The sequence below is a fragment of the Anolis sagrei genome, chromosome 3 (assembly GCF_037176765.1).
Source record: "Anolis sagrei isolate rAnoSag1 chromosome 3, rAnoSag1.mat, whole genome shotgun sequence".
Classification (NCBI taxonomy): domain Eukaryota; kingdom Metazoa; phylum Chordata; class Lepidosauria; order Squamata; family Dactyloidae; genus Anolis; species Anolis sagrei.
Window position 1 is genome coordinate 122162292 of NC_090023.1, and position 11543 is coordinate 122173834.

The following is an 11543-nucleotide window of genomic DNA, read 5'->3' on the forward strand; positions in this document are numbered from 1 at the left end:
GACAGGTAGAGGAAGATACGGGAAAGGGAGAACAAACTACTCAATCCGATCCAAAATTCTCAGCAATAATTTGGCAAACCTAAAATGCTCTAAGAATGTAAGACAAAAACAAATCCGGCCCAAAATTCACAATAGAACATTGGCAATCCCAAAGATTACCCATATTACAACTTCACAATCAATTCGGCCTGAAAATAATAGGAATATATTGGCGATTCCAAAAAAAAAATCCTCCCGACAAGATACAACTGAGATGTCAGGATGGTGGTCCTTCTGGGCTAAGGGTGGTGCTGTTCAATGCCAGGTCGGTAAATGGGAAGTCCTCCATTATTCGAGATCTAATTCAGGAGGAACAGGCCGACCTGGCATGTATAACGGAGACCTGGCTGGACGAGGGGGGAGGTGTGAACCTCTCCCAGCTTTGCCCGCCAGGTTACTCTGTCCAGCACCAGCCAAGGCCCGGAGGGCGGGGAGGAGGAGTGGCAGTGGTCTATAAGGTTTGTATTCCCCTAATCAGGTGCCCCATCCCACAATCATCTACATTTGAGTGTGCCGGCTTCAGGTTAGGTGACTGGGACAGGATAGGGATTCTGTTAGTGTACCGACCACCCCGCTGCACGACAGTCTCCCTTCCTGAGCTAGCAGGAGTGGTCTCGGACATGGCGTTGAGCTCCCAGCGGCTTATAGTCCTGGGGGATTTCAATGTTCATGCCGAGACTGCTCTGTCAGGTGCAGCTCAGGACTTTATGGCCGCCATGACAACCATGGGCCTGTCCCAACTAGTATCTGGTCCCACCCATACCGCTGGGCACACACTGGATTTGGTCTTTTTGCAGGGATGGGGTAATAGTATCGGGGTGGAGGAGCTAACCATCGCTCCTTTGTCATGGACCGATCACCACCTGATTAGGTTTAGACTGACTGCTCCTCCCAACCTCCGCAGGGGTGGTGGACCCATTAGAATGGTCCGCCCCAGGAGACTTATGGATCCTAGTGGTTTCCTGACGGCTCTTGGGGAATTTCCCACCTCCCTGGCTGGCGACCCTGTCGATGCCTTGGTCACTGGAACACCGAGATGACTAGGGCAATCGACACAATCGCTCCAGAACGCCCCCTCTCGAGTAACCGAGCTAACCCGGCTTCTTGGTTTACTGAGGAGCTGGCAGCAATGCAGCGAAAGAAGAGGTGGCTAGAGCGCGTGTGGCGCAGTAACCCGACTAAATCAACCCAAACACATCTGAATACCTTCTTAAGGTCCTACGGTGTGGCAATAGAGGCAGCACAAAAAACATCTTTCGCTTCCAATATTGCATCTGCGAAGAATCGTCCAGCTGAGCTCTTTCGAGTTGTCAGGGGTCTGTTAAATCCGCCGAAAAGCGAGATCCCTGACAGCTCTGGAGCTCGCTGTGAAGCGTTTGCTCGATTTTTCGCAGATAAAATTGGGCGGATTCGGTCGGGTTTTGACACCACTTTACCTGCAGTCTCTGAGAATGTAACGAGAGCATCTGCTTGTCAAGTTTTGTTGGATTCTTTTCAATTAGTTCAGCTTGAGGATGTGGACAGGATCCTTGGAGAGGTGCGGCCTACCACATGCATCCTAGACCCCTGTCCATCCTGGCTTATAAAAGAAGCCAGAGGGGGTTTGGCGGAGTGGGTGAAGGTGGTGGTTAATGCCTCCTTACAGGAGGGCAAGATTCCAGCGAGCCTAAAACAGGCTATTATCAAACCGCTGTTGAAAAAACCATCACTGGACCCCACTCAATTAGACAACTATCGGCCAGTTTCCAATCTCCCCTATTTGGGCAAAGTCCTGGAACGTGTGGTGGCAGCTCAACTCCAGGGATTTCTGGTAGACACTGATTATCTTGATCCGGCACAGTCTGGCTTTAGACCGGGACATGGAACGGAAACAGCCTTGGTCGCCTTGGTAGATGATCTGCGCAGGGAACTGGACAGGGGGAGTGTGTCCCTGTTAGTTCTCCTGGACCTCTCAGCGGCCTTCGATACCGTCGATCACGGTATCCTTCTGGGACGACTCACAGAGATGGGACTTGGGGGTACTGCTTTGCAGTGGCTCCGGTCATTTCTTGAGGGACGGTCCCAGAAGGTGTTACTGGGCGACACCTGTTCGGCTCCACAACCATTGTCGTGTAGAGTCCCTCAGGGATCTATTCTGTCCCCAATGTTGTTTAACATCTACATGAAGCCGCTGGGGGAGATCATTCGGAGTTTCGGACTGCGGTGTTATCTCTATGCAGATGATATCCAGATCTGTCACTCCTTTCCGCCTGTCACCAAGGAGGCTGTCCAGACCTTGAATCGGTGTCTAGCTGCTGTGTCGAACTGGATGAGAGCTAACAAATTGAAATTGAATCCAGACAAGACAGAGGTCCTACTGGTCAGTCGGAAGGCCGAACAGGGTATAGGGTTACAGCCTGTGCTGGATGGGGTTATACTCCCCCTGAAGACGCAGGTTCGCAGCTTGGGAGTGATCCTGGACTCGCCGCTGAGCCTGGAACCCCAGGTCTCGGCGGTGGCCGGGAGAGCTTTTGCGCAATTAAAACTTGTGCACCAGTTGCGCCCGTACCTTGGGAAGTCTGATCTGGCCACGGTGGTCCATGCTCTTGTTACATCCCGGATAGACTACTGCAACGCGCTCTACGTGGGGTTGGCCTTGAAGACTGTTCGGAAACTCCAACTAGTCCAGCGTGCGGCAGCCAGATTGCTCACCGGAGCGACATACAGGGAGCATACCACCCCCCTGTTGTGCCAGCTCCACTGGCTGCCGGTTCAATTCCGAGCACAATTCAAGGTGCTGGTCTTAACCTACAAAACCCTATACAGTTCTGGTCCAGTGTATCTGTCCGAACGTATCTCCCTCTATGTCCCACCTCGCAGTTTGAGATCATCTGGGGAGGCCCTGCTCTCGACCCCACCACTCTCACAAGTGAGGCTGGTGGGGACGAGAAGCAGAGCCTTCTCAGTGGTGGCCCCCCACCTGTGGAATTCACTCCCGGGGGAAATCAGAACAGCACCAACCCTCCTCTCCTTCAGGAGGAGAGTGAAGACATGGCTGTGGAACCAGGCCTTTGGGCAACCAGGCAATTAGACAATGACAACCAAATAAGACAATCAGATGTGTAAGATCGGCAGGATTGTCGAAATGGAACCAAAAACAGATCTTTGAGTTAATTGTACACTGATGGGTAGGAGGAAGATCCAGGTTTGTATTGTTTTTACTGTTTTTATCATTTTACTGATTTTATTGGATAATGTTGAATTGTGGGAATTTGTACTGTTATATTTTGTGATGATTGTTTGTGTAGCAGGCGTCTAAGTGCGCCTTGCAGCTGTAAGCCGCCCTGAGTCCCCTTCGGGGTGAAAAGGGCGGGGTACAAGAACCCCAAATAAATAAATAAATAAACATGATTGCTAGCCTGTGTTCAGAGTTCCTTCCTTTCAGGACATTTTTGCCTCTTTTCAAACCCAGAAGTAGTGTAATATCATGTGATAAGCTCTGTGCCTCTCCATGCTTGAAAAGGGGCTGAAATGTTCTACAACAGGGAAATTTCTCCATGTGATGAGGTCCCTAAACAAGATAGCTGGAGTTCCCACCTTTCAGGACACTTCTGCTTCTTTTCAACCATGGAGGATTGTGCATGATGGTAGGAAGTAGTTTAATGTTATGTGATGAACTCTGTGCATTTCCATGTTTGAAAAGAGGCTGAAGTGTCCTACGATGGGGAAATTTCTCAATGATAAGGTTTTTAGTTAGTCCTTGGATGAGAGACTGCCAATGAATATTAGTGCAGTGAGCTATAGTTGAGAGGAAGGTAATACCAAAACCTCTGTGTATTTCTTGCCTAAGAAAATCCAGTGAAATGCATGAGAACACCGTAAGTTGAACAGGCACGTACAAACAATTATTTTCACATGATCCTTAAGTACAATATCTTCTTTTCTGACCTCGTTATTTCATGGTGGGGGTTCAAGCATGTTGCACATTTAAAAAAAATATTTATATATTTATGAAATGTACATTTAATTTGTTGCTTGTTTTATTTTATTTTATTAGGTGATAAAATTATAATGCAATACTTAAAAAGTGTAGATTTTGAAGGCGAAATTGGCATTGTTTCCCCAGTGGATCTATTGTAACATGGTATTTCACAGACAGATAATAATAATAATAATAATAATAATAATAATAATAATAATAATCTTTATTTATACCCCGCCACTACCTCCCCCAACGGGGACTCGGGGCGGCTTACATAAGGCCAAGCCCAAACAGCAAATTACAATAAAAATGCAAATTACAATAAAATAAATAACATATACAATATAAACAAAACATTTTCTTTTTCAAGCAGTAAACCAAACTTAGTGACAGTGAGCGGGCCGCATGTACATAAAATGATTTAAAAACTCAGGGTTAGATAAAGGAGAAGAATTATTTGTAAGGGAGAAATCATAGAGCAACAAGGTAGTAGTCAGACCTTCATACAAGGAGGGGTGTACTCCTAGGACAAGAAAGTTGAGGGGAGCAATAGTTTAAGATTATGTGACAACTCTCCAAAAGCGCAATGGCAGAGCCAGGTCTTGAGATTCTTTTTAAAGGTTTCTAAGGTAAAGGCTAGCTTTTTCATATAGTATGAAGCAGTTTGCCTCAGGAAGCAAGTACTCGGGCACAGAACAGTTGCAAGGCCATTGTAAGCTGCCCTGAGTCCCCCTTCAGGAGCTGAAAACAATGGGGTAGAAATGTTGGAAAATAATAAATAAATAAATAAATAAATAAATAAATAAATAAATAAAGCATCAGAGAATAGAGATTATGGGCCACCCAGCCTGCCCTTTGACCACAAAAGCTATTCTGCCATCCTCAGGAGCAACAAATTACTGTTATGTTCCCATTGTTCATATAAGACAGCTCCAAACCATTATGATTTTTACCTTAGTAAAAGCAGGCCTAGGATGGTTTTCAGTATCTAAAATTCCAATTGAACAAAATCCATTGTCATTGTATTAATATATAAAAGCAGTTCAGGTTATCATTTGGAGTGCTTGGCTTTCTGTCTCCCCGGCTATGTAGATAAACGACTTCCTAGGTAATTAAAGCGACATGTTCCTCATCCTTATATTTCCCTCCACATCAGAGGTATGCAAAATGCACGTTTTAATTGCAAGAGAGAGAGAGAGACGGTGTTTCAGATTATTATTATTAAGTTCACATTGTCTTCTAACTGCTTGTTAATACCATCCCTCAAATGATTTTCCTCTTACCCTACCTTGAGCAATTATACACTTTGACTTTGATCATGTGTGTACTTAATTTCCAGCGCCTGCAGCACCTCTCAGATACTGAACAGCCTCTCCGTTGTAATGAACGTGCGTGCATGTGTGTTGTCATCTTTCTCTTGTAATAGATGAGCATTAAATAAAACAGTCTCCAAGAGAAAGAGAACAGTGTGTTGGAAAAGACAAATTTACATCTTCAAAACATGCAATAATGGCAAATAAATTGAGCAAAAATAAGGGGGAAGACACAAGGCCACACTCTCAAATAGTCTTATCTGAGAGGAAAGGAAAGCTCTGAAGATGCATGGTTATGGAAGAAGCAAGGGAAATAAGGGGGGGGGGGGAGATGAGTCAAGGAAAAGTAAGCACATACACAAGTGAGGTTGTAGCTGTAATTTCAATTTCTAATGTCATTGTTTTAAAGACTTAGTTTTCTTATATGGATTTATTTGTTCTTATTGCTTTGCATCTTGATTTTACTGCAGACCTCTCTCTCTGTGTGTGTGTGTGTGTAGAGAGAGAGAGAGAGGCTGGGAGGGAATAACTATATAAAAATGAATATTACAGCAAGATGATTTGGCAAATTAAATGCTTTCCCATTATATTGAAATATATCTGTTTTGTAAGTCACAGTATCAAATATATAATCTACATAATTAGTAATATCCTTCTGGATTGTTCTGGATTGGTCCCTTCTCTTCCCTTTCATCCTCTCTCTTTCTCTAAAATGAAATAGGTGGATAATAATAATGATAATGATAATAATAATTCAGACAGACAGAGTTTTGGAGCACAATACTCCTCACCTCACAACTGTGTTAAAAAAATGGATTGTTGATGTTGCAATTCCAGGTGACAGCAGGATTGAAGAGAATCCATTGGAAAAGCTGACACGATACAAGGATTTAAAGACTGAACTGCAACAACTCTGGCACAAGCCAGTAAAGGTAGTCCCAGTGGTGATCGACACACTGGGTGCAGTGCCTAAAGACCTTGGCCTGCACTTAAATACAATCAGCGCTGAGAAAATTACCATCTGCCAGCTGCAAAAGGCCACCTTACTGGGATCTGCATGCATTATCCGCCGATACATCACATAGTCCTAGACACTTGGGAAGTGTCCAACGTGTGATCCAATACAACAGCCAGCAGAATGATCTTGTTCATCTTGTTTTGGTAATAATAATAATAATAATAATAATAATAATAATAATATATTTTATATTCCACTCTATCTCCCCGAGAGGACTTGGGGCAGATTACAGAACACATATATGTCAAACATTCAGTGCTGTTATACAGTTAACAAGGACAGATAATAAATAAACAGACAAATAGAAAAGGGTTTCCCATATTTTTCCATCTCTGGCATCTGGAGGCTGTGCTTGACTCTGACCATGACTCTGTCACTTCATCTCCATGCCAAGGAGCTTTATTGTCCGCAGACCTCCTCCTGATTGAATAGGCAGCATGTCCTTATGGGCGCTGTAGCGAATTTGTTGATCTATGTTAAAATTTTGATGTATTGCTCTATGTGCAATGTGGCAGAATTGGCACAAATAGGGTAGCAACAGTAGAGGCAAGATTAATTTGCATACGTGCAGCCGATTGGTCGTAGGCAGATGAGTGTAGGCCAGGATTTGAAAAGGCCACTGAGCCAGTATGGCAGCTGGGGAGCTGAACATTCCAAAGGAGCAGAGTTAAGTTTAAAAAGAGGCAGTTAGAGAGTCAGAAATTTCAGTTAGGGATTCCTGTTTGTGAGGTACAGTTGGGAACTTCTGTGAGAGAAAAGCAGTTAGGAAAATGGAGCTCAAGTGTTAAGGAAAATAAAGAAGTGTCAGTGTTGTTTAAGGCTGGATATAGTTCTGTCAAGAGTGTATGATCTGAAACAGTTGAAGTTTGATAGGAAAAGTTAACCAAGTGAATAATATTGAATGTAAGATTCAAGACTGTAACAGAACACACAAATGTAACCATAAGCGTTGGAGCCAGAAGCTATAAATAAACATTGTTACTTGGTTTACTACAAGAGTGTTTCAAGCTTGTAATATAAAAGCCTCAAGGTAAAAGCTCACCAGAAAGCCCCCAGCCATTTTGAAAAGGGGAAAATACATCAGTACAAAGCAGTGAAGAGATTTAAAAGAAAATATTCCCCCCCACACATCGACACACATAAAAAGGCACGTGTAGAAGGACTGAAGTAGTGCCTTTTTAATTTACCTCCCTACTTAAAGCAATACCTATTTATCCATTCTTGTTGCTGTTTCTGATCTGCTAGGTGAGCAGAAGCTGGTCTGGTGGTGGGAGCTCACTCTGACCTGGGCTTGAACTGCAAACTTTTCAATTGGCAAGATTTTATATAGTTGGTGGTTTAACTCGCTATGCTAAAGACCAGCCCAGAAAGAACTAAAAGGAAAGAACTAAAAGAACTATTAGGCTAAATGAAAGCAACAAGTTATTACAATTCATTAATCAGAAAATGGAATTCCTTTCTCTCATTCAGAGTGCATCTACACTGTAGAGTTAATACACTGTAGAGTTAATACTGTTTGATATCACTTGAAGTGTCATGGCTCAATGTTGTGGAAACATGGGAGTTGCAGTTCTACAATATCTTCAGCCTTCTTTGTCAAAGAGTGCAGGTGACTCACTAAATTACAACTCCCAAGATTTCATAGCATTTCAGTGTTTAATTGTATTGAAAATACTAGAATCATAGAGCTGGAAGAGTCATACAGTCCAACTCCTGCCATGCAGGAATACACAAAGCATTCATGACAGACGATTACCCAAACTTTGTTTTAAAAACTCCAATATCTGACACAACTGAGTGAGAAAAGACCTGTAACCCTAAGCACAATCTTGCATTGCCTTTCCCCTAATTCAAAAAGTCATCAGCAAGTGATCTGAAAGAGTAAATCCTTCTGTCATCACTGGATGTCATATACATGTTTGGGATAGGAGTGGTAAAAACTCTAAATGAACTAAAAATGTAATCAAGTATTTAATTAATGCCAAATAATGTATTCCTTTTAGTCTGAACAGTTACTGCCCACAAGATACCAGAAAAGGGAAAAGCTTAGTCCTGGATTCGAAGTAGGAATTGGAAGTGTTTAACTATGAAAAGAAAAAGTAAACAACCACATTAGTGACAATAAAGGCAACCTGGTAATATTTGGGTTCACCCTGCCAGAAAGGAATGGAAAATATGCCTTCATGTGTCATCCCAGAGAGGCTGCTCAGAAGCAATTATTTAATTAGCATTAATTCAGGTAATATTTTCCAAACACCCAGAAAAAATAGCTGAATGAACATTAGGGTGCGAAATTAAAATATTAAATTAAATTAAGTGGAGTGAAAAAATACTACCCACAGAAATAGTACGTTCACCTGATTATGTCCCCGAACATGTTAAAACCATTCCTTTTTAAAAGACAAAATAATAATGCTCAGTACAAGTTACACCTATGAACATTGTACTACTTTTGAATTACTCTTTCCCTATCACATGTTCTGCCTTCTGTTGTGTGAATAACGTGTCCTTACAGCATTTATGTTAGAAAGCAGTTGTACATAGTTTCCATGCCAACTAATAACTGGCACTGAAAGCTTTTTTTCATATCAGCAAAACAGATGTGGTACAGGTTAAATTGACTAAAGTCAGCAAATCCTGGCTGATTTTGAAAGCTAAGCAAGATCAGCCATGGTTAAAAATTGGATGAGAGATCAGCAATCAATGTAATGTATGCTATACTTCAGAGGAAGGGAATGGCAAAATCACCTCTGGGTACTCCATGTCTAAGAAAACCCTGTGAGGTAACCATAAGTCAACAGACAATTTGTAGACATGCAACAGGCAAAACCGAGATGTTAATGATAGTGGATCAAATTTACATAGGAGTTGGGACTTTGGAACTAGATTGGATCATACTCCCTTTACAGAAAAAAGTGCATAGATTCTGGGTATTTTGATTAATTTTGATGACCCATCACAACCAAGATGACCTTCTATTAGATTAGACTAATATACAATAATTACTGAGAACGATGATTGGCTACAATAATCTATATTTTAGTTATGTCTAGGTTGGACCATAAAAAGGTATCACACAGAGACTTGCCTTTGAACATAGAATAGAATGTTAAATTAGCATTATGAATCTAGTTTAATTGCAGCAACATCTGATAGAAGTCCTGGAATATGGCATTTCTTGAAGCACTATTGCATTTTCACTGAGAATTTTAAATATCCCTACATAAAATGCAAGGCCACATGAGGATTCAAAACAGTTAAAGTGGAATTATCATTCTATAATTGAGCAGTATGAAAATGTTCTGCCTGATTTTAGACCTCCCACTTTAAAAATTTGCTGAAATGTCTTTGAGTGGTAACAGAAAAACAGCAAAGAGGGAATCATTCTGGTCTCTCTGGGGAGGAAGCCACAATTTACTCTCTCTTGTATTTCCTGAAGGTCCACTCCTGAAGGCTTCATATAGGAACACAATGTCTGCAAGACAATCTGGACCTGAGCCATATTGTGTTATGTAGAATATAACCAATACTTTGAATTGTGTCTGGCAGACAGTAGAACTGTAGTAACAAGCAGGCCCGTAGCGAGGGGTGGGGTGGGGTTAGGGGTTCAACCCCCCCCCCCCGAAATGTTTCAGATTTTTTTTAAAAAAAACCTGGTTTATTCATGAATTTTAACTGGTTAACCAAATCCCCATACTAAGTCTATGAGATGCAAAAAAATCAAGAGTCCCTCCAGAACTGCAAGCACTATCTCAAGCAAATATTAGCAATTTATTCACACTGTCATTACTTGCAGCAATAGCCGATGTAGTTGTTCTGGTACAGCTGTACCAGGAGCTCCAACTTTATTTGCTTTGTATTAAATGTTTGCTTGCAGTCCTAGGTTTCAGGGACTCTGCAGATAGGTGGCTTCTTTGGTTGCAGTCATAGGGCAAGTCACCTGTCCATCATTGTTAAGTTTTGGTCCCGCCCCTTGAACAGGGCAATTGGGAAGGGAAGGGAGCCATTTTTAGTTAATCTCAGCCTTTTGACTCTCCAGGAATTCTGTCTTCTCCAGATTAAGTTTAAGGTTTTGTTTTTGTTTTTGTTTTTTACATTGTCCAGTCGATTATGGATGATAGAATCTGGTTTACAGACAAAACAACCTCCTTGGACTGGGATGAAAAGAATAATAAAGTTGGATGTGATCTGCTTATTGAGGGTGCCACACAGTGCCTGCCAGCAGTTTAATGTACATGTTAAATAGTATTGGAATGAAGTAGAACCCTGAGGGACTTCTCAGACCAATAGCCAGGAATTGAACAAGCATAAATATTTGGGTTCACCCTGCCAGAAAGGAATGGAAAATATGCCTTCATGTGTCATCCCAGAGAGGCTGCTCAGAAGCCTACCATGGCTAATGGTATCAAAGGCTTACCAAATTGTCCAGCAGAAAGAACATGAATGCACTCCTCATCTATTTCCTGGCACAGGACAGCCACCAAGGCAGCCAAAACTTTCTCCATCTCACAGCCAGGCCTAAAATCAAATTGAATTCATTTAATCCAGGAGTTTCTGGAGCTAAGAGGGAACCATGTGTTCTACTGCCATGTCCAAAAATTGAATATGCCTTATGGGCCAATAACTTATTATTATAGAGGGGGTCATGAAAGTCCTTAAAATTGCTTACTTTATGCATGTTGGAACCCTGGCCTATTTTAAGAAAGCACTGACTATTCCTTTTATCACCTCACCAGTTTAGATTTCTGGGGAAGGGAGCTCCCTCTGTCTTGCCCAGTTAGGGCAGAGATCAAATTGACATGTGGCAGTTCTCAGTTCACCGCAGATCCTGTTCACATCCTCAGGCTACAAAAATGGGGGTGGGGGGAGGATCCAACAGCTTTGAACAAACTGGAACCAAGGTTACTGCCACCACAGGAACTTATCAAATACAACATCCAAGTTAGAGCAAATTTGACCATTTTTATTCTTTTTTAATGCAATGGGCTGTGCAAATATTTCACAGTGGGTTTTTGAATGATTTCTGCTTTCTACTGGAGCACCTTAAAATACGTTGTTCCATTAGAGAACTTGCAAATGCAGAAAATGTGTGTGTGAAAGTCTTGGGGAAAACAATTCCCTAGCTCATCTGCCTGGGATTCTTCTCATTGTTGATACTGAACAAACACATGTTTACTGTTTCCTCAAATATTTTCTGTTATTCCCCATCTGT